The sequence below is a fragment of the Saimiri boliviensis genome, chromosome X (assembly GCF_048565385.1).
Source record: "Saimiri boliviensis isolate mSaiBol1 chromosome X, mSaiBol1.pri, whole genome shotgun sequence".
NCBI classification, from domain to species: Eukaryota; Metazoa; Chordata; class Mammalia; order Primates; family Cebidae; genus Saimiri; species Saimiri boliviensis.
The window spans coordinates 3,454,005-3,476,917 of NC_133470.1; the positions used below are offsets into that span (position 1 = coordinate 3,454,005).

At 39.8% G+C, this 22,913-nt stretch overlaps 1 pseudogene; it reads left to right on the top strand.

Annotated features, from left to right (window-relative positions):
* Window positions 1-22,349, top strand: part of LOC101045192 (high mobility group protein B1 pseudogene) — a 130,853-nt pseudogene extending 108,504 nt beyond the window's left edge.
* Window positions 22,350-22,913: the final 564 nt, after the last annotated feature.

Below are 22,913 nucleotides of genomic sequence, written 5' to 3' on the forward strand. Positions count from 1 at the left end.
ATATAGCTCCACACAGGTGCACCTGGCCAGGTGTGTTTTGCCAGACCTATGATACACTCCTTTTGCCTCCCACACAGTGGCTTATCCCTGAATACCTTAGGAAATGTCACAGAGCTCCATCATGGGCAGGAAGTTATCATAGAAGGAACTTCTCACTCGTAGGGGAAATAAATTGATCTATGTGTCTCATTTTCTTCTCCTCCTCTTCCCTTGGATAGACTACCCCTGAGATGGCTGTCACTTGACTTTTCAGGTGGCCACCAGCTACCCTTGCAGGTGGGCAATGCATCCTTGCCATGGCTAGGTATTCTCTAATTCACTGCCCCAGCCCTCTTGCTACCTGGGATGGCATGCCCAAGGGAAGCCTGTCCTGTAAGCCATTGGCCCAGGCTCTGCTCTCAGGAGAAGGCAGGTGAAGATGAGCAGCCCTCAGTCTTTGCATTCTAGTCTACAGTATATTTGAGTTTGTGTTGATGATGTTGAACTATACCCAAGCCCTGTGATCCTGGAAACAGCAACAGTTAAAGAATTTCTCCCACACTTTGAGTTCTGGAAAATGGATTACTGCAAGGAACTATCCTTACCAATGTGACTTAGTTAAGACTCATAAATGTTCCCCCAGTTTACATAGGACACGACCAGATCCAGACCCTCCAAGTTTCCATTCTTTGCCTCGTAATTGATAATTGATTATCCCTACTAATCAATGGGAACAAAATGCTTGTGAACCAAACGTTGGGTCAGTTATTTTCCCCAGGACCCTGGACTTCAGCTCACCCTTAGCATATGCCAACAGAATACCCCTCCTTAAGGGCCTATTCTGAAAACAGACTGGTCTGGGGGTAAACCATTCTCTGAACTACTGTCCTATAATATAACCATTTATCAAACTTCCCCTCCTGTTTTTCTCTAGCCTCATTTCTTCTTGCCGATAAGAGAAAATCCCTCCCTGCCTAACTCTTCAGATACTTGCAGACCTACAGTCAGAGCATTCTTGCTATTGCAATAATTCACCTTTCCCAATTAAAATAATAGGTAAACAGTCCTCCCCAACCCTTGCAATAAGTATTTCAAAGAAGTCCTTTCTTACTTAGTCCAGATTTGTTTTTTCATTGACACTATTAATACAAAAGTAATTCCTCTATTCCCTATTCCCTATGCCTCCGGAAATTTTTAATTTTTCTTACGCTATGGGGTCTCACTCAGTCACTCATGCTGGAGTGCAGTGGCACTATCATGGCTTACTGTAGCCTCAACCTCCTGGGTTCAAGTGATCCTCTCCCCTCAGCATCCAGGGTAGCTGGGATTACAGGCATGCACCACCATGTGCAACTAATTCTTTTTTATTATTTATAGAGACAAGGTCTCACCATGTTGCCCAGGCTGGTCTCAAACTCCTGGGTTGAAGAGATTTTCCCACTTCAGCCTCCCAAATTGCTGGAATTTCAGGTGTGAGCCACCACACCTGACCTAATTATATATATTTAAACCATGTTCATCAGTAACATTTCCCCCCAAAATTGGAGACCTGCATAGGGTTACCAGGAAAACAAAAAATTAAAGAATACCAAGTAATTACTATAATTCATAGCATAAAGGATGTGGAGGGCAAAAATGTGTGCTTCTGGAGAAAGCTGCTCATTGTTTCTATCTCACCCCTGCTGGTATCTGATTCTGATTCTATAGGGCTCTATGCCATCCACTGTCTTTGAGCTATTTTACAACTCTGTACATTGCAAATGATCAAGGGTAATGCAAAATAATTCTTGTCTCTAGACATGCAAATTTAGTCCTGTGGAAGTGCGAATGACTCCCCCTATCCACAAAAATGAAAGTCTGTTTTTCCTCTATTTGCACATTCATATTCATATAGGATATTTTTAAACCTATAAATAGGATTGTTCTTTGGATTGTTTTTTAAATGTGTTGTAAGACCTTCCTGATGGTTGACACACCAATAATGAGTTAAACAACCTCTTTAACACTTGTTTATTTTTAGCTATCTAAGTCATAATTTTTCCTTTTCTTTGAAAGTTATCCTTTAAAAGGTATTTTTCAAGGAGTGGACTTAGTTTTAGGAAAGGAAAAACTTCCCAAGGAAGAATTATTGACAAACTTACACCTATCTGTTTTGTCCTAGAGATGTATTTGAAATTTTCATGGAGAAAACAATTACAAGATAAAGCTCTATTCTGTGATATTGCACTCTTCTCTTGGTAGAACTTTGTGAGTTTCCTGACCTTTTTTTGCTTTCCTCCAATACAAACTGGAAATGGAGCTTGAATGTCAAGCTTCTTATAAATCTTTTAAAAAATTGATAATGCTTGTCAGCCAAACGGCTTTTGTTTTGTTCTTGACTCTCAGTTACTTCTTTGCTGAAAAATGAGACCTCTGGCCTTCTTCTCTCTTTCTTTAAAGAACCTTGCTACAGTTTGGATCTCTGACCCCTCCAAATCTCATGTTGAAATTTGACCCCCTAACGGGAAGTGTTTGAGTCATGGGGAAAGATCCTTCATGAATGGCTGGGTGTCCAGCCTCACCATAATGAGTGAGTTCTCACTTTATTAGTTCCCAAGAGGTTGTTAAAAAGAGCCTGGTACCTCCTCCTCTCTCTCTTGCTTCCTCTTTATCCATGTGGTCTCTGTACAAGCCTGCTCCCCTTCCCCTTTCACCATGAGTGGAAGCAGCCTGAAGTCCTCACCAGACGCAGATGCTGGTGCTATGCTTCCTGTATAGCCTGCAAAACCATGTACAAATTAATTTCTTTTCTTTATAAACTGCCCAGCTTCAGCTATTCTTTTATAGCAACACTAAACAGACTAAGACAAACCCTGTAAGGAATTTGGCAATGGCTAGCCAGATGCAATAGGGAAAGGGATTTGTGGATAAAGGAAAATCTTGCATGTGTAAAAGACACCAGTTAGGAACTAATCTGAAGGAAGTGTCAAAATCTGAAGAGAACATCTCAACAGTGAGCACTAACCTGTTTAATGATATTTGGGAGCCCTGGCCTTACACTCCTAACCTTTATTGTAGGACAAGCTAAAATTTAATAGAGGTCTTCATTTAGTTCTTTATTCCTTCCGACTCTGCAACAATTACTCAATATGATTCTTGTATTTGTTGGTGAAACTATCTTTTTATATAATCATTTGCACATTTGTCCATTGAATTAGTCAGCTCTCATGCTAATAATAGTCATAACCAAGACTGAGTAATTTATAAAGTAAAAAATGTTTTATGGACTCACAGTTCCACATGGCTGGGAGGCTTCACAATCATGGTGAAAGACAAAGGAGGGGAAAGGCATGTCTTATATGGTGGCAGAAAAGAGCACATGTTCAGGGGAACTCCTCCTTATAAAACCATCAGATCTTGTGAGACTTATTCACAATCATGAGAACAGCATGGAAAAGAACTGCCCCCATGATTCAAATACCTCCCAGCAGGTCCTTCCCATGACTCGTGGAGATTATGGGAGCTACAATGCAAGATGAGATTTGAGTGGGGATACAGCAAAACTGTATCATCCATTAACTGGATGGTTATTACCAGATTAACAACAGAATATGTAACACGTTATTTTTTAATAATGGCATTCAGTGAGATCATCTTTCCTTTCTTCAGACTGAATGAATGGTGTCTTCTGTATACTTCTTCTAAATACTCTAAATTATTCCTTTTCCCAGTAGGGAACTACAAGCTAACTGTATTCATTTTCTAATGCTTCATAACCAATTGTTACATACTTGGAGGCTTCAAATGTATGTTTGTTTCCTTGGAGTTTCCTTAGGTCAAGTGTCTGTACATGGCATAGGTGGGTCTTTGTCTGGCTTTTGAAGGCTGCAATCATCGTCTCACATGGAGCCTAGGTCTTCTTTCCAACTCACAGTTGTTTGTTGAGTTTATTTTCTTATGGCTGCAGAATGCATGGTGATGAAAGAGATCTGCTGTTTCAGATCTCTTGCTTCTAGGCTTTCTCTTAAAAGGCTCTTTGAATTAGTGAGGTCTCCCCACTGTAATCTCCTTAACTCAAATTCAACTGATTAGGGAACTTAATCACATATACAAAATGGCATCTACAAAAATCCCTGTAGCTATTCTCAATACTATAACCCAGTCTCTGTCTTGACATCAATCACAGTGAAAGGCCCTAACCATACTCAAAGTTCAGGATTATACAGGACATGTAGTCTAGTGGGTGGGAATCTTAGAGGCTGTGTTCTAATTCTGCCCTTCATACTTAGCATAGAATCAGATATTCTCTTATAAATTCTGTGCCATGCTGTAAAATGACAGATCAAGTCAGTTTTGTCTATGACTTAAGCAATGTCCGTTTTATTTCTAGGGTCATCTTTCTTTTCAAAAGACTTAATTAACCTGCAGATACCTCTAATGAGAGATTTTGCTGGTGTTTGAGAAATGAAGCTTATGCAAGAACTGTGTTCCTCTATCCATTTTTTACAAAACTTCTGCTAGCAGCTGATTTGATTTAGACTCTGAAGAGTCAGGTCAGTCATGCAGATTCAGGAAAGAGCTACCACATAATTCTCAGGGTTGGGAATTGTACTTATTCAAAATAGCAAAATAAAAGAACATCATGCACAGTTCAGATTTATTGCTGACTCTTAACCATGCATATAGAATGTTGAGTGAAGTTCAAGTGCTAAGTAGGACTCATGGCTTAGGATGGAAACCAATAGATTATAGATTGTGGAATCTGAGATCTAGAAAGGACTATAAACATTTTTTTCTCAAATATCTTTATTCTTAGAGCTGAAAGCCCTGACTGAGAGGCTTCCCACAGTTTGCAGTGGCAGTGGATTCACAGACAGAAGAATAATCCAGGTGTCAGAATCCCAGCCCCCTGCATAGTCCAATTTGGTTCTGTCTACGGTTGTTTGTGAGTGACAATTCCCTACACACTGTTGATGCCTTGGCAGCCAGAAGCTAAGTCACAATGTTGGAAACTAAAGAGAAAACATAATACAATCTGTCTGAACAACTATAATGTATCTTCACTTGGAATTCTCAGAGCACAATGCTGGCCTTAGAGCCTCAGGACAGACAGGAAATTAACTGAAAAACAACTCAAAGTGAAAATATCAACAGACACACACAAACTTAAGAGAGGATTCAGATAAAGCAATTAATATCCAGAGGGTTGAGGCAGAAGGAAGGTAAGTGGGAGATATGATGAGAAGAAACTGAAAAAGGTTAGGGTCTCTCTGTTCTAGAAAAAAGACAGGAAAAGAGGAAAAGTTTGGAATGATGATTCTCTTCTATAAAGTCAGTCCAGGTTGGGCATGGTGGCTTGCACCTATAATCCCAAAACTTTGGGAAGCCGAGGTGGTAGGATAACTTGAACCCAGTAGTTCCAGACCAGCCCGGGAAACATAAGGACATACCATCTTACTACTGCTACTAATAATAAAACATTAGCTAAGCATGGTGGAGCATGCCTGTGGTCCCAGCTACTCTAGAGGCTGAGGCAGGATGATTGCTGGAGCCCAGGAGGTCAAGGCTGCTGTGCCCCATGATCTCATGACTGCACTCCAGCCTGGGTGACAGCAAAATGCTGTGTCAAAAAATACAAATATAAAACAAATTTTAAAATAAAATATATAAACTCAATCCCACGCTAACATTAGCTCTATGGATATCTGATTCTGCACCTGGGTTCAGCTTCAGGTGAACTTGCAACATGATCCCTCCATGGCTGTGTTTTAGCTTGTCATGGGAATTCGGATTCACTCAGGCCAAATCTCTGCCCCACCTTCCACCTTCTCATGTCCCAGGTTAATAACAAATCACTGCCTTGTTCTCTGTGCCTAAAATCTTTTCCTTCAAACCTATCAAGTTCTCCAGTTTCTTCAAGATTTGGGCTTTACTTTCCTCTTGTTGATTTTTACCTTGACCAAAGTCTTTCTAAAGCAATGGTTCTCAAACTTGAATGTACATCAGAAGCTTCAGGAGGATAATAAAACACTGATTGCAGGACCCCACCTCAGAATTCCTGATTCAGGAAGTCTGGCATGCAGACGTAGGGCTGAAGTGACAATTTGCAGTTCTGTTTTTGTTAAGAGATGCTCTGTCACCCAGGCTGGAGTATAGTGGTACAATCACAGCTCACTGCAGCCTTGAACTCCTGGGCTCAAAGGACTCTCCTACGTCAGCCTCCAGGGTAGCTGGGACTACTACGCCTGCCTGGAGAATTCACACTTCTAACAAGCTTCCTGTAGATAGTGCTGCAGCTGGTCTGGGCACCACACTGAGCCTGAAGACTAAAGTAGCAACATGGTATTACGAGTCAAGCTGTCTGCTTTCTGTTTTTGGTTTCCACTCCCATTTTTTTTTCTTACACTATCTGCTTCCAGCACCACCATTGCCAAACTCAACCTATGTGGCTCAAATTCAAGTGGTCTACAGCTGGTCACCACTGCAGTCCTATTATAGGCCTTCCCCCAGTGCTGTAAGGCAGGTATTACTATCCCTGTTCAATGTGGAAACTGAGCTTAGAGTCGGAGAGTAACTTGCTCTTTGCACAGAGATTATAAAAGGCCACGTTAGGAAGCCCATCCAGTCTCTCCTGGCTTCTGTGTTTTCTTTTTATTTCTTACCATATTGCTGTACCAAAGGTTAACCATCTTCTTTCCAAAATCTGGATTCTGACAAATTTTAGCTCCTTTTCCTTCTTCCATCTCTTTCTGATGCTTTTGAAAAGACTGGCTTATAAACAGTCCATGAGGTGGGAAGAACAACATGGACTGAAGGTCAATAATTTGGAAAACACAAAGTTCAGCTGTTCCTCACCTGGCCAAGACATGCTGCCTGTTTTTGGCCGTGTTTTCTTCTCCCCACCTTGTCACGACTCTAATGCTTTGTTTTCTGATGTCAGTGAGCACCTGTCCTTGCGAGATGGAGAAGCGCAGTTTAGAGAATGATCCAATTTTGCAGCTTTCACTGATGGGCAAATTGAGTTACACAGAGGTTAATTAGCTTTCCTAATATCTCAAGTTGGCTACGGTATTGAAATTAGCAAGGCGGAGTGAGTAATTGACAGCCCTGTGCTGTGATGGCTCACCAATTGTCCTCTATAGAAGAGATCATTGACATTTTCTGGGTTGCTCTTAAACTCATTATCTGCATACATTAAAAAGGACCCTGTAAACTTATTATAGACTTTGATAAATATATTTATTTACAGAAAATCAACAGGCAAACCATCTCAAGTTAATTAGGTCAATGACAGTTTAGAACTTTGAATTCATAGCAGCAGTGCTCTCTAAATATGTAAGTGAACAAAGACTGGCTTGAAATAAGAGAAAGAATAGAAAGAAACAATGAGTATTTCATGGGCAGGTTGTTCTGGAACTCTGTGAATGAGGTAATGAATAGGTCAATGTGGCAATCCTCACCCGAACTCCTCATCCATCCACTCAAGAAAACAAAAAAAGAAGTTCAGACTGGTTGGTGCTCCTAAAATGATAAGGAGGAAAAATGACCAGAGAGAGAAACAGAAAATGGTCTTTTTAAACTTAATTTTATCCTTCTAGAAACTGGACGTAGCTGGAAAAGGTCACACAAACCATATATCTCATTCAACAAAATGCAGCACTTTGCCATTTTCCAATGCCCTGCTGTGGGTATTTTTCCCCCTGAATGAACCCAATAAGTTGTTTGAGCAAAATGTCCTATCTAAGTAGGCTAGCACATCTGTTTCAATTTCCTACATTTGATCTATTTTAGCAGTATCCTCATTGTGTCATGAGAGCCAACTGAGCTAGCCAAGCCTAATAAAAATGTTACCCAACTATCTTCCACTAAAACAAAACTTAAAAACTTCAGCATGTATTTATTTTTTGGTATAACATTTATCATAGCTTCTCTGTCTCTCTCCATATACATATAGTGATATATACAGTAATATCTGCACCATATTACCATAAAATATAATTCATATACTATATTACTATATAATACATATTACTATATTACTAGTAATATAATGGATATATTTATATTTATAAAATAGAAATATTTATATAATATGTTTATATATAATTTATATTTGTATACAATATTTTTATATTGTGTGTGTATACACACTATAATATACACTATACATAAATATTATACAAATTGTATGCACATACACTATATATAAACATTATATACATTATATAACATTATAATGTAATATTTACATTGCATATAATGCATATATAATGTAATTAATTGATCTTATTATATATATAATGTAGAGAGAAAAGAATAAGAAAAACAATTCCTAAGTCATTTTTTAATGAAAGATAGTTGGGTAACATTTTTATTAGGCTTCAATAGCACAGTGGACTTCTCACATGTATGTGATATTTATACACACACACAAACACACACATATATATATATACACACACACACATATATATATCTAATATCCAGTAAAGAATATGTTTCTTGACATTAGTGTTTGTATCACACTTAAGTTTTATATTTTATTTCTTCCTTTTCAGAACATCAGGCTCGATCACAATTATTTTATCCTAATCACCTTAATACATTATTTATCTCAGGTATTTAACAGAAACTGTTGAATGAATGAATGATTTAATATCCCTATTGAGTTATTAATTGCAATATTTCCTCTGTCGTCATAAACAGGTTATCTTTATTAGGAAATGGGTAGTTTACTGAGGATTTTTTGGGTTTTGAAAGTACTGATTTTGGCGATTTTTGGGGTACTACTGAAAGTCTGTCATAGTTGGAGAGACCTAGTTTTGGACAGAGCAGGAATGGTTAGTCACCCTGTTTGGAGAGATTATACTTTCATTTTTTTTTGCATTCTTTATTGTCAATTCTTGTTAGTGTGTTGCTCCCTGTGTAACTCCATCCTTCCATTTTTACATGTTTCCAATTTGTCTCCACTTCAGAAATGAGCTGTATGTTTCTGTTACTGAACAAAAGCCACAGCTAGTGGTCCAGTAGTCTACGTTATTTCTCCACAGCCTACTTTAAAGAACTCTGTGTTAGTTAATTCAGGGAACCAGGGGAGGAGAAGATAGACTGCCCTAGTCCTCACTGACAGATAAAGTTTACATTAAAGCAAGAAACAGGGCCATAGTTATTGGGTACCTTCAGGTTTCCCATCTTCCTAAGTTTTTTTTTTTTTTTTTTATAATTTAATTTTTAAACTATTAAAAAAAAATAGAGACAGAATCTCACTGTATTTTCCAGGCTGGTCTCAAACTCCTGGACTCAATTGATCCTTCTGCCTCAGCCTCCCAAAGTGCTGGGATTACAGGTGGTAGCCACCACACCACTGAAGCACGCCGCCGCCCAGCCACTTTTCACTTTAAACTTATCATGTAACAGCCTCTCTGAAGATGTACATGCCTCGTGATAGACCCTGAGAAAGATTCTGTATGAGTCTCCTGATGCTGTTACAAATTCCCACAAGTTCAATGGCTTAGAACAAGATTAACTTATTATGTTACAGTTTTGGAGGCCAGAAGTCAGAAATGGATCTCACTGGGTTAGAACTGAGTTCTCAGCAGGGCTGTGCTCCTGCTGAAGCCTCTAGCCTCTAGGGCAGATTTTGTCTGCATGTCTTTTACAGCTTCTACAGGCCTTCCTTCTTCAACTGTTTAAAGGCAGCAATGTAGGGTTTCAAATTACTCTCTGCTTCCATCATTATATCGTTTTCTCAGACCCCCTTACCTTCTTATAAAGACTCTGAGGCTGACCACAGTGGCTCATGCCTATAATCCCAGTGCTTTGGGAGGATGGCTTGGAGAATTTTTTGAGTCCAGGAATTCGAGAACAGCCTGGACAACACAGCAAGACCCAGTTTCTACAAATATTTTTTAAATTAGTTGGGCATGATAGCACTCACCTATAGTTCTAGCTACCTAGGAGGCTGACGCAAGAGGATCACTTGATTCCAAGAGGTTAAGGCTGCAGTGAGCTGTGATCTCACCACTGCTCTCCAGCCTGGGTGACAGAGCAAGATTCTCTTTAAACAATTTTTTAAAGAGCTTAGAGGCAAACCCCGACCAAGGTCTAACTTTGTTGTGCACACTTTACTTGATCAGAGGATGCTTTGCCACCCAACATGAGTGTTGGATTTTGCAATAAGCAAAACACTGAACAATTTAGACTCAGTCTTGGTTAAATGAAAAGCCAGGGGAAACTATGGTCAGTCAAATAATGGCCCCCCAAAGTATCCACATCCCAATCCTAGATGGTGTGAAAGTGTGACATAACCTGGCAAAAAAAGATTATTAAGATGTGATTAAGAATCTTGAGATGTGGAGATAATCCTGGATTATCTGGTGCTGATGTACTCACAAAAGTTCTTTTGTTGTTGTTGTTGTTTTGTTTTGTTTTGTTTTGTTTTGAGACAGGTTCTCACTCTGTCACCCAGACTGGAGTATAGTTGCACAACCATGGCTCACTGTATGTTTGAACTCCCATGGTCAAGCCATCCTCACCCCTCAGCCTCCCAAATAGCTGGGACTACAGGCATCTGTCACCATACCCAGCTGATTTTTTATTTTTTGCAGAGCAGAGATGGGGTCTTGCTATGTTGCCCAGGCTTGCTTCCACTCTTAGAGCCATCTCCTTCAAGGTTCCTCTGTCAAAGCCAACACTTGTTCTTGACTGACTCATTAGCTCTTCAGGCTAAGTCATCAGAAGAGGGAACCCACTGCTCTGTTATCCCAAATGCCTCATTTTGCTTGGTGAACATTAAAAGAAGCATTTACCAGTGACTAAAGTTTATCCTGTAATCAAAAAAGGACACACCAGAACTTAGTATTTTGGCATCCTTTCTGATTTTTGCTTAACTATTTTCCCAAAATGAGATGCTATTTATATATCTCTAACTCATCTTACAGTAGTTTTTTCTGATGTGGCTAAAGAGCAGACTACCAAATATCACCCCCAAACTGCAAATATTAGCATACAACTGATATTCAACTGTTTTTGACCTACAAACCAAAGCAGCAATTTCTTGTAGTTTAATCTAGAAATAATTCATTAACTGAGAACTCACTGTGCGTTTATGCTTTCTTTTATTCTTAGAATGGGAATTGAAAGACTTGAGATGGGGATTTTGGTTTCATTGAAGTGTTTTCTACTGAATTCAGGAAGTAATGGTTTGTTGATTCACTGGCTCACTCATTCTATGAGGATTTATGGATATTAATTGTGTCCACAAATTTACTGTATTGTGTGGCTATAAATAGTAAGGAAACAGTTTGTGCCTTAAGGAAAAATTGAATGTGGATTGGTTCTAGCATGTTCTGTAAGAGATGTTAAACTCAGAAAACTTAGCACAGCACCGGTATTTGTCCGTTCTCACACTGCTAATAAAGACATTATCTGAGACTGAGTAATTTTTAAAGTAAAGAGGTTTAATTGACTCATAGCTCAGATGGCTGAGGAGGCCTCAGAAAACTTAAAATCATGGTGGAAAGGGAAGCAAGCAGGTCCATTTTTATATGGCAGCAGCAAGGAAAAGTGCTGAGCAACAGGGTGCAAAGCCCCTTATAAAACCGTAAGATCTCATGAGAACTCACTCACTATCATGAGAATAGCAGGGTGAGGGTAACTGCCCCCATGATTCAAAATTACCTCCCACTGGGTTCCTCCCAGGACATGTGGGGATTATGGGAATTCAAGATAAGATTTGGGTGGAGCCAAACCATATCAGCACCATTCTTGACTACTTCGCCACTGGTGTTGTGAAGTTTTGACTACAGTCTCAGAGTATTTTTAAAAGCCCATAGAACACACTGCCCAGTGTTTATCCTTTTTTAAAAAAAAATTTAGTTAAGGATTGGAAGGTTAGTACAGCATGAGGAAGTCAGGCTGGATATAAAGAAGAATGTCCTAACTATAAAGCATGCTGTCCCCCCAAAAAGCATTAGATATTCATTCCAGGAAAGGGTTAATCTCTACATATATTCTCATAGAGTACACATAGGTGACAATGACATCTAAAGGTTTATTTGTTGAGTCCTGTGATTCTCCTCCAATGCATCACATTTTTATTCCCCTGTCTCTGTGGGGAAAAATAAAGATATGGAATAAAGCACTTTTACAACTTTGATTAACTTTACACAGAAGGACGAGATCACGTATTTGGAAGGTGAACTTGAGATTTGTAAGATGATGAGTATATTTAGTAGCATCATAAAGAATAATGACCCCGCTATGGAAAATGGTTAAGCAATGGCATAATGTCTCCAACTCTTTATTTTCTGGGGGAGAAAAAGCTCTAATAATGATTATTATATTTCATAATGGGATTTAGTGGTTGCCTAACTGTGTTTTGATTTTCTGGGATTGCTGCTCCATGCCATAATTGTAACTTCTTCTGATTGCAGACTGCACTGCAGTTTCCAACCACTTGGTTTCTTCTGAGCACCAGCCTCTGCATTCTTTCCAAGCTGATTTGAAGGCAATGAAGCAATCTATATTTAGGCATTTTGCAGAGGTTTTTATTTTTGGCTAAATGTTAAGTATACATTTTCCTGTAGCAAATGCTGCTAACAGCAAAGGAGTAAAATGGATTTTCAGGAGAAAGTACTTGAAACCTGACTTCCCTGTAATCAGCAGCATCTCATCTCTGTAGCTCAAAGCCCTTTAAATGCAGATGAACAAGAAATTAGAAGATGGACTACATTTGCCAAAGTCTATCCAAATGCCATCAAACATTTGATGTGGAGTACAGTAAATAGCTTAAGGGATTCCCCCATTTAAACTTTAAGCAGTAGAAATTTTAGTACAGATACAGGCTACCTTAGGAGTACAAACAACTCAACATCCTAACATACCGAAAGTCTGACTCTCACAGAGCAGGCACATGGAATGCATACTTGCCTAAATCAAACCCCTGGCCCTACTTTATGTCCCTATTCTAGTTTTCTCCTTTCCATTATCACCTGAGTTTAGTGTTTGGTTTGTTCATTATTTTATTCATTTATTATAAATTTTTTATATCTATTTTATCTGTTTTTGTACAATACCTTAAATCCTTTGTGGAAAAAAGGATGGATGGATGGATGGATGGATGGATGGATGGATGGATGGATGGGTGAATGGGTGAATAGGTGGATAGATAGATAGATGGATTGATGGATGAGTGGTGAATGGGTAGATGAATGGATAGACTGATGTGTGGATGGGTGTATGAATGGATCGATGGATGTATAGAAGGGTGGGATAGATGAATTGATGAAGCAATGGATGAAGAGATGAGTACATAGATGGATAGATGAAAGCAAACAGACATGTATGGATTGATGGATGAATGTATATAAAGTTGGGATGGGCAAATTGATGAAGAGATGGACAAATAAATAGGTAAATGGATGTATAGAGGGAAGCAGGTAGATGAATGTGAGAATAAACGAATGGAAAGAAGGATAGATGGATGAATGAATGGATGGAGAGTGGGTAGATGAATCTAGAAATAGATGAGTGATTGAATGGATTAATGGATGGATGGAAGAGTGGGGTGGATTAATTGATGAAAATATGACAAATAGGAAGATGGATTAACAGAAGGAAACAGGTAAATTAATGTGTGGATGATCGAATGGATGGATGGATGGATGGATATATAGAAGGGTGAGATGGATGAATTGATGAAGAGATAGACAAATAAATAGGTAGACAGACTAACAGAGGGAATCAGGTAGATGAATATGTGAAAAAATGGGTGGAAGGATAGATGAATGGATGGATGGATGGATGGATGGATGGTGAGTGGATGAATGTGGGAATGGATGAATGAATGGATGGATAGATGTATAGAAGGGTGGAATAAAAGAATCAATGAAGAGATGGGTGAATAAATAGGTAGCTGGATTGACAGAAGGAAATAAGTGTGGATGGATGATAGATGGATGGAGAGTGGATGGATGAATGTGGAGATGGATGAATGATCCATTCACTTATGTAAGTACACATTTCTCCACTTGCTTGTCTATTCATCATCCATAGATGAATTCATGCATAGATGAATAGACAAGCAAGTGGAGAAATGCGTACTTACATAAGTGAATCTTTTGAATAACCATGGCATTCTACCATATTATCATTTATTTCCAGTCTTTCTCCTCCTCTCTGTCACCATCAACATTGCCATTGCTTTAGTTTGTTTCTTTGTTCCTGAGGTCAAACTGTTTTTCTTCCTTCAAGTGTCCTTCCTCTGAGAAATGCTTCTTTCTTGCACCCTCCTCTCTTTTTCAGAATTTAGACACTCTTTTTTTTTTCTATATCCAGATCATCTTGAAAATAACTGTATGATAGCACTTGTTACACATTTTGTAATCTTTCAATCTCCTTTAACAAACAGTGGGCCTCTTTGAGACTCTTGTTTTGGTATTATCTTAGAATTTCTGATGCTAGACATAGTGTTTTGCACACTGCAGTAAGAGAGACTAGTATTTATGGTGCTCCTACAATCCACTGTGTCTGTTATATATACTTCTGGTGTCTTGTGTCCTTTAATCCTCATAACAATTGTAAGTGGTAGGTGGTATTGTGATTCTCATCTTACAGTTAAGGAAACAGAAGTTCAGAGGTATTCAGTGACTTGCCTATCACAAAGCTGAAAAGTGGCAGAACACAAAGAAACAAAAGCAGTCTGAGTTTGTAGCATGATCCTCAGGCATTTTTAATGGGGATAATATCTTCCCAAAGGGGATAAAAATTGGTTCTTAGGAGGTGAAAAAGTCATTCATGAACGAAGCTCAGGGATACAGACATACACAGATAAGGAGTATATCTGCAAAATGTGCATGGGAGGGTGCGTTAGAAAAAAATGTGTAAAATATTTCTTAGCAATGATGAAGAAAGGTTGAAGAATATTGAGTAACACCATTTACTCTCAAGTGCTATGGCATACAGTCTGTCATTAGAAGATGAAGAGATGGATAAATTGATGCACAGAAGAACGTTATTTGTTTCTGTTCTTAAGAATCATGGCATACAGACACTAAGATGGCACTCAAATGACCCCTATCTGGAGAGTGAACTGCCCTACTGACTTGATTCAAATCCATAGAATACATCAAAGATGGCAGGATGTCACTTCTATAATGAGTTTCATAAGACAATGGCTTCTGTCATTCTAGTAGAGTTCCTTTTTCTGGCTTTGACTAAAATAAGCTGTCATATGGAGAGAGCTACAAGACAAGAAACTGAGGCTGACCTCTTGCCAATAGCCAGCAAGGAAATGAGCCATTCTCTCCAACAATTTGCAGGGAACTGAATCCTGCCAACTTTCACATGACCTTGGAAGAAGATCCCACCCCAGACAAGACTTCAGGTGAAACCTACTTGTGGCCAACATTTTGACTGCAGGGTCTCATCTAAGCCACCCCTGGAGTTCTGACCCACAGAAACTGTCAAATAACAAATATGTGTTTTTCAGGCTGAGAATGTTGCAGTTACGTGTTGCACAGCAATAGATGCTGAATTCAAGGAGTTTAAAATACTTGGTTTAGACCCAGGAGAAAAATTCAAAGCAGTTACATGAAGTGTGGATTCTGTGTATTGGTTTGTTTTCACATCACATGAGATCAGCTAAATGAATTTTAGACAGACTTAAAATTTATGTTTGCAGATTAGTTGACTTCAAAGTATAAGGAGGTCACCAACTTTTTTACTGGTTGAAGGCTAGAACTGTGCACTTTGAAATCCCTCCCCAGCATAGCTACAGGCAACCGTTGAGTTGACTTGTTTGTGCATGGGTTTGTGGAAAACTCCATGATAAATTTATTTAATGATGGTTAGCTAGTTGGCTGGCAAGGTTGATGTTTTAGGTGAGTTTCCAGCATCCCCTGATGGACTTTGGTCAGCCCCCTGTGCAGAGATTTATGGATGTACAGAGAGGTGACTCACAGGTACCAATGAATAGGAAATATCTGATTACACACATAGTAAATGGCAAGAGGATTTCCCAAAAAGAAGGGCTCAGGTTCACTCTAGAGCGGAATGACAGCAAGGGGTTGGGGGCAGTGGCTCTGAGTTTTCTTGTGGTTCAGAGATAGGGACAGGGTGAAGCCTCCTGCATGCACATGCATTAGGATGTGCATGGTTTAAACATCCCCCACTGCCTCCCAAGCAGGTAGCTCCCAGGCTTTCTCATTGTCTTGTCCAACCGTGGGACAAAAAGGAAAGGACAAAGCATAGAATTTGAAAACTATCAGTGGTCATCCAACAAAAATTGATTCAGGCATGGCACTATGGCTCATGCCTGTATTCCCAGTACTTTGGTAGTCTGAGGTGGAAGGATCACTAGAGGCCAGGGGTTCAAGATCAGCCTGGGCAACACAGTGAAACCATATCTCTACAAAAATTTTTAAATTAACCAAGCATGTTGGCACATGCCTGTAGTCCCAGATACTTGGGGGTTTGAGGCAGGAGCATTGCTCAAGCCCAGAAGGTCAAGGCTGCAGGGAGCTATGATCACACTACTGCACTCCAGCCTGGGTGACAGAGCAAGACCCAGTCTCTGAATAAGTAAATAATAGATTCAGATCCTTCATTACAGTTGTTACTTAGTGATAGCGTATATGAAAATGATCATTAAGACAGAGTACATAGGATATGACTGATCAGGAAAAGACTGAGAGGATCAAGTATTGGTCTAGCTTGACTGAGGCAGGAGAGTTTCTCCCATTTTGAAGGATTCATAGCATCACCTGATATGGTTTGGCTGTGTCCCCACTCAAATCTCATCTTGAATTGTAGCTCCTATAATTCTCACATGTCATGGGAGGGAGCTGGTGGGAGGTAATTCAGTCATGGGGGCAGGCCTTTGCCATGCTGTTCTCATGATAGTGAGGTCTCATGAGATCTGATGGTTTTATAAAGGGGAGTTCCCCTGCACAAGTTCTCTCTTGCCTGCTGCCATGAAAGTCATGCCTTTCACTCACCTTCTGCCATGATTGTGAGTCCTCCCCAGCCATTTGGAACTGGGAGTCAATTAAACCTCTTTTTCTTTACAAATTACCCACTCTCAGGTATGTCTTTATCAGCAACATGAAAATAGACTAATACATCACCCTTGAGATAAGAAACACAATAATACAATGGAGAGAGGAGTCAGAACTTAAGAGTCTCCCAACCTGTATGCAGTCTTCATCATATTATCAGTTTCCAAGTTCTATCCTTATAGATAAGGTGAATGCATGTCTTGGTTTGCCTAGGAAAGTCTTGATGTACATGTTGCTCTCCCAACAGAATTATCAAGAGTGCTTCCTTTTGCTCCCCAGAATGTCTCAGTTTGGTGGATAGAGAACATGCTTTTCCTCCTCTCCTACACATGCATAGAAACTGCCAGAATACACACTGGAATCTGTGGGCTTTTTTCCACCGTTATGGAACTTAGTATTTAAGACAAAGCAGTTCAATGTTAATTGTGATTAATATCAAAGGATGGTTTAAATGCCCACTGCAAAGAGCTGTTTTATTCATGAAGACCTGGGTACAAAGTCTCAGGTGTTCAATCTCTGATCCTATGCTGGCTTACTGTCATACAGGGCTCTGTGGTCTCATAAGGCTCTTTCATCTTTTTGTCTTCATGAATCCAGAAAAAGAGTCTGTGAGGTAAAGCAGGTATTAACATACCCAATATCAAGATAAGGAAATTGGGGTTTGGAGGCATTTACCCACATTTGTACAAAGGAGAGTTTATCCTACTTTACCAGAATGTATCTATAATAGTCTAGTGGGCTTTCCATTCACACATAGTCTGAGCTGCTCTGCTAACCTGTGCATCCGATCTGGGTGTACAGAAGAATGATAGATTCTACACACTAGAGACTGGAAACTTGCGTCCCACTTTGAGAAATTGTATTAATCATTCAGAGAATTGATAGGAGAATTAGCTATAAGAAGCTCTAATAAAACACAGAAAATTAGCAATGTGACTGCCCTATTCTATTACCCACCAAAGATACTCAAAGCAGAGAAAGAAATAGTCTTACCTTAGTGTGACAGTCTCCATTCTGTAGCCCCAAATAATTGCTGTAGAATAACATTATTCCCTTTATCCCTATGGCAGCAACAAGTTCTGATGATAAGAGTCATTTTTTTGAATTTGCTTTTCAAGTCTCAATGCTAAACTTTTCAGGAATGCTGCCACCATTGAATTATCAAAGTAGAAGACAGTTCTTGGCCAGGATAAGATAGAAATTTATCTTGCACCAGTTGTGTGCCTTGCCAAGGGAAAAGGTAAGAGTCAAAGGGAAATAGAGAGACAGTGGAAACCAGAGGTGGTATCTCTAATATGTTGGCTAATCTTGGTTTATATAAGATTTCTGAAATTGTTCTATCTCTTGGTGGTGTTTCAAAATGGACATTGCATTGCATATTGGATATTGGACCCCCTGCATCAAACAAAAGTCACCTAAAATTTTGCCAGCCAAATAGTCTTTCTATATATTTTATCTTGTTGTTATTATAATTCTGAGGATCCAGGAAAATTTTATGACCACACAAATAAGAGAGGAATCTTATTCTTTCTTTTTCTTTTTCTTTTTTTTTTTGAAACAGTGTCTCACTGTTTCCCAGGATGGTGGGTGGTAGCACCATCAACTCACCGCGGCCTCGACCTCCTGGCTCCCACCTCAGTCTCCCAAGTAGTTAGGAACACAGGTACATGCCACTATGCCCAGCTAATTTTTTTTTCATGGAGATTAAGTCTCACTATGTTTCCCAGGCTGATTTCAAACTCCTCGACTCAAGCAATCCTCCCATTTCGGCTTCCCAAAGTGCTGTGATTACAGGCCACTGCACCTGGCTGAGGCATGCTTCTTAGTAGCTATAAATGACACAGAGCCACAGCATGGTTGAATCAGATAGGTATGCTTTTTATTCTATTTTCTTCTGACATGGTATGTACAAAATAAATTGCATGCGTGAAACAGACTAACAGTTCTCTCATGAATGTAAGCTCCCAGAGAAACCCAGTAGGCAACAGAAAGGAGAAATGGAGCTCAATAAGTTTATCTGAAGCTAATTGCATGATATACTCAAGGGCTGGCCAGTTGCAAACGCCTGTGGAACAGCTTTGAGAGCATTTGCTGAACTTTAATCTTTACTTAGGGAAACTCCCATGATTCCACAGGAATTTTGCCTCTGTAAAGACCATAACATATGGTCCATTTGCAAAGACATATGTTTGAGTAATGGGCCCTGGAGCAAAACATTCACAAATTCCTCTCTTGCTCTTTTTTAAATTTCTAGCATGCTGATAGTCAATGAATAGTTACTCTCTATCTCCTTTGCATCTAAAGGTAGGGTATGAGTGGGTACCTTTCAGACCGTTGTGTCTGATGATCTGTCTCCATAGGAAAGAGGAAAGGAAGACAGGTCGTCAGGAACTTTACTCATACTGAGAAGAACACTGTTTTGCTGTTAATCTGGAAAGAGCATGAAGAACTTTCTCATTGCCTTCGGTCCTAGAAGATCAACCATCTGTCGTATCAGAACACTTGGCTACTCAGGAATAGAGTAGAGTTAAGGTGACTCAGGCAGAACTGTGACTATGGAGGGGCTCTGGCAACAAAAGAGCCCAGTCTCACCAGTAGTGTCAACATTTGGCCCCATGGGGGAATCTTGCCTCTTCTCCCCAAGTAGAGAGTGTTGAATGAACATGCCATTTTCTACTGAGGATAGAAGAACCCCTCTGTCTCTGTCAGTGATTCCTGAAGACATGTTTAATTATCTTTCTGCTCCAACTTTACCAATGCTGATGTCTCTTTAGCATCACTAAGACAGAATACAGCCAGGTACAGTGGCTCAGGCCTGTAATCCCTGCCTTTGGCAGGCAAAGGCAGAGGATTGCTTGAGACCAGGAGTTTGAGGCCAGTCTGAGCAAAATAGTGAAGACCCCCCGCGACACCATCTCTACAAAACAATTTAAAAAATCAACCAGGTGTGGCAGCAAGTGGCTGCAGTCCCAGCTACTCTGTAAGCTTAGCAGGTGGCATTGCTTGAGCCCAGGAGTTCAAGCAGTGAGACATGATCGCACCACTGCACTCCAGCTTGGGCAATAGAGTGAGACCCTGTCTCAGAAACAAATTAACAAACAAAAAAACCCTTAAAATTGAAAACATAGAATAGATAAGACAGATGTCTCTTAAGCTTGTCAATTCTCAGTAAAGGTTATGAACCAAAGGAGGCAAACTGGCATTGAGACAGTCAGCAACAGTACATAGGGAAACCAGTGTGCACACCCTGCGTACCCCAAGAGGCTTCCATACTTAGGATCACTGAACTGCATTTTTTGCACAGCAGGGAGTCTTTTTTTTTTTCTCTTTTGAAACCAAAAGTATCTATGTAGTATCCACCACATGGATCAGTCATTGGAGAGATTGCACTGAATAAGATAGATGTGGCTCCTGCCCTCAAGGAACTAGAAATGAAAAGCATGGGTTATGTACAAAATTGAACCTAGTCAAAGGAAAACTATAGGATCTTAGGAGAATGCATAGAAAGAGAATTTTACCACGATGACAGAAATTGTAATGCTTTTCATGAGAAATGGGTATTCTGTAGCTCTTGAACCACCCTGCACAGACATGGTTTTAGCTATGATCGGAATGTCTGTTCCCCAAAAATTCTTATGTTGAACTCTAACTCCCAGGGTGATGGTGTTAGGAGGTGGGGCCTTTTGGAGGTGATAAGGTCATGTGATGGTTAATATTGAGTGTCAACTTGATTGGATTGAAAGATGTAAAATATTGTTCCTAGGTGTGTCTGTGAGGGTGTTGCCGAAGAAGAAGATTAACATTTGAACCAGTGGACTGGGAGAGGCAGACACACTCCTCAGTCTGGGTGGGTAACATCTAATCAGCTGCTAGCATGGCCAGAATAAAAGCAGGCAGAAGAACGTGGAAAGACTAGACTGGTTTAGTCTTCTGGCCTACATCTTTCTCCTGTGCTAGGTGCTTCCTGTCCTCGAACATCAGACTCCAAGTTCTTCAGCTTTGGGACCCAGACTGGCTTCTTTACTCAACTTGCAGATGGTCTATTGTGGGATCTCACCTTGTAATCATGTGAGTTAATACTCCTTAATAAACTCCCTTTATGCATACATCTATCCTACTAGCTCTGTCCCTCTATAGAACCCTAATACAGGTCATAAGGTTGAACACTCATGAATGGGATTAGTGCTCTTATAAAAGGGACCCGAGAGAGCTCCCCTGCCCCTTTCACCATGTGAGGGCGCAGCAGGAAGGTGCCATCTATGAACCAGGAAGCCCTCACCAGACACTGAATCTGCCACGCCTAGATCTTGAACTTCAAGCACCTAAAACTGTAAAAAAAACAGATGTTTTGTTTATAAACCACTTGATTTAAGGTAGTTTCTATTAGCAACTTGAATGAACTGAGAGTGTCTCTTTTTCACTTGCTATCTTGCAAGATTAATCCATTAAATCTACCCTCATACTTACACAACCCTCTGCACTTAAGGACAAATTTGTGCACTAGCCATAGCTACTAGGAAGAGGATTGTAAAGTGTTGCTCTGTTTTATGTTTTTTTTTTTTTTTTTAATTGGGATGGGATGAGAAGAAATTATGAGAGCAGGCAATTTTAAAGCTGTGAGGTAGGCAAAGAATGTTGCAAAAGAGCCGTTGCAGTATATTGAGCTCCATAGAGACAGCATTGGGGCAAGTGAGACCCGGAAGAGTACTGAGCAACTCTGTGCCTCCCTGAGGGAAAATAACTAAACACAAGCAAAGGAGATCCTAAGAAGCTAGAGGCAAAAATGTCATCATATGCATTTTTTGTGCAAACTTGTCGGGAGGAGCATAAGAAGAAGGACCCAGATGCTTCAGTCAGCTTCTCAGAGTTTTCTAAGAAGTGCTCAGAGAGGTGGAAGACCATGTCTGCTAAAGAGAAAGGAAAATTTGAAGATACGGCAAAGGCGGACAAGGTCCGTTATGAGAGAGAAATGAAATCTAGTTTCCTCCTCAAGGGGAGACAAAAAAGAAGTTCAAGCATCCCACTGCACCTGAGGGGCCTCCTTCAGCCTTTTTCTTGTTCTGCTCTGAGTATCACCCAAAAATCGAAGGAGAACATCCTGGCCTGTCCATTGATGATGTTGCGAAGAAACTGGGAGAGATGTGGAGTAACTGCTGCAGATGACAAGCAGCCTTATGAAAGGAAGGAAAAATACGAAATGGATATTGCTGCATATTGAGCTAAAGAAAAGCCTGATGCAGCAAAAAAAGGGAGTTGTCACAGCTGAAAAAGCAAGAAAAGGAAGAGGAGAAAGATAAAGAAGATGAAGATGATGAAGAAGATGATGATGTATAAGTTGGTTCTAGTGCAGTTTTTTCTTCTTGTCTATAAAGCACTTAACCTCCTGTACACAAGTGACTCCTTTTAGAGAAAAAAACTGAAATGTAAGGCTGTGTAAGATTTGTTTTTAGACTGTACAGTCTCTTTTTTGTATAGTTAACACACTACCGAATGTGTCTTTAGACAGCCCTATGCTGGTAGTATTTTCAACATCCACTAACCTTGCCTGGTACAGTATGGAGGTTGTAAATTGGCACCAAAATTTAAAGCAGGCTCTTTTTGGTGCACAGCACAAATTAGTTCTGTATGGGGATGGTAGGTTTTTCATCTTCAGTTGTCTCTGATGCAACTTATACGAAGTAATTGTTCTGTTAACTGAATATCACTCTGTAATGGCAAAAAAAAAAGTTACAGCTGTTTTGTTGACATTCTGAATGCTTCTAAATAAATATATTTTTTAATTAAAAAAAAGAATGTTACAAAAAAGAACTGGTGAGAGTTAACGAAGCAGACGGGGTATTGACAACAACGAATTTTATGTCTTACTAGTCTGCCTAGGATGGGGACTTGGCTGCCACA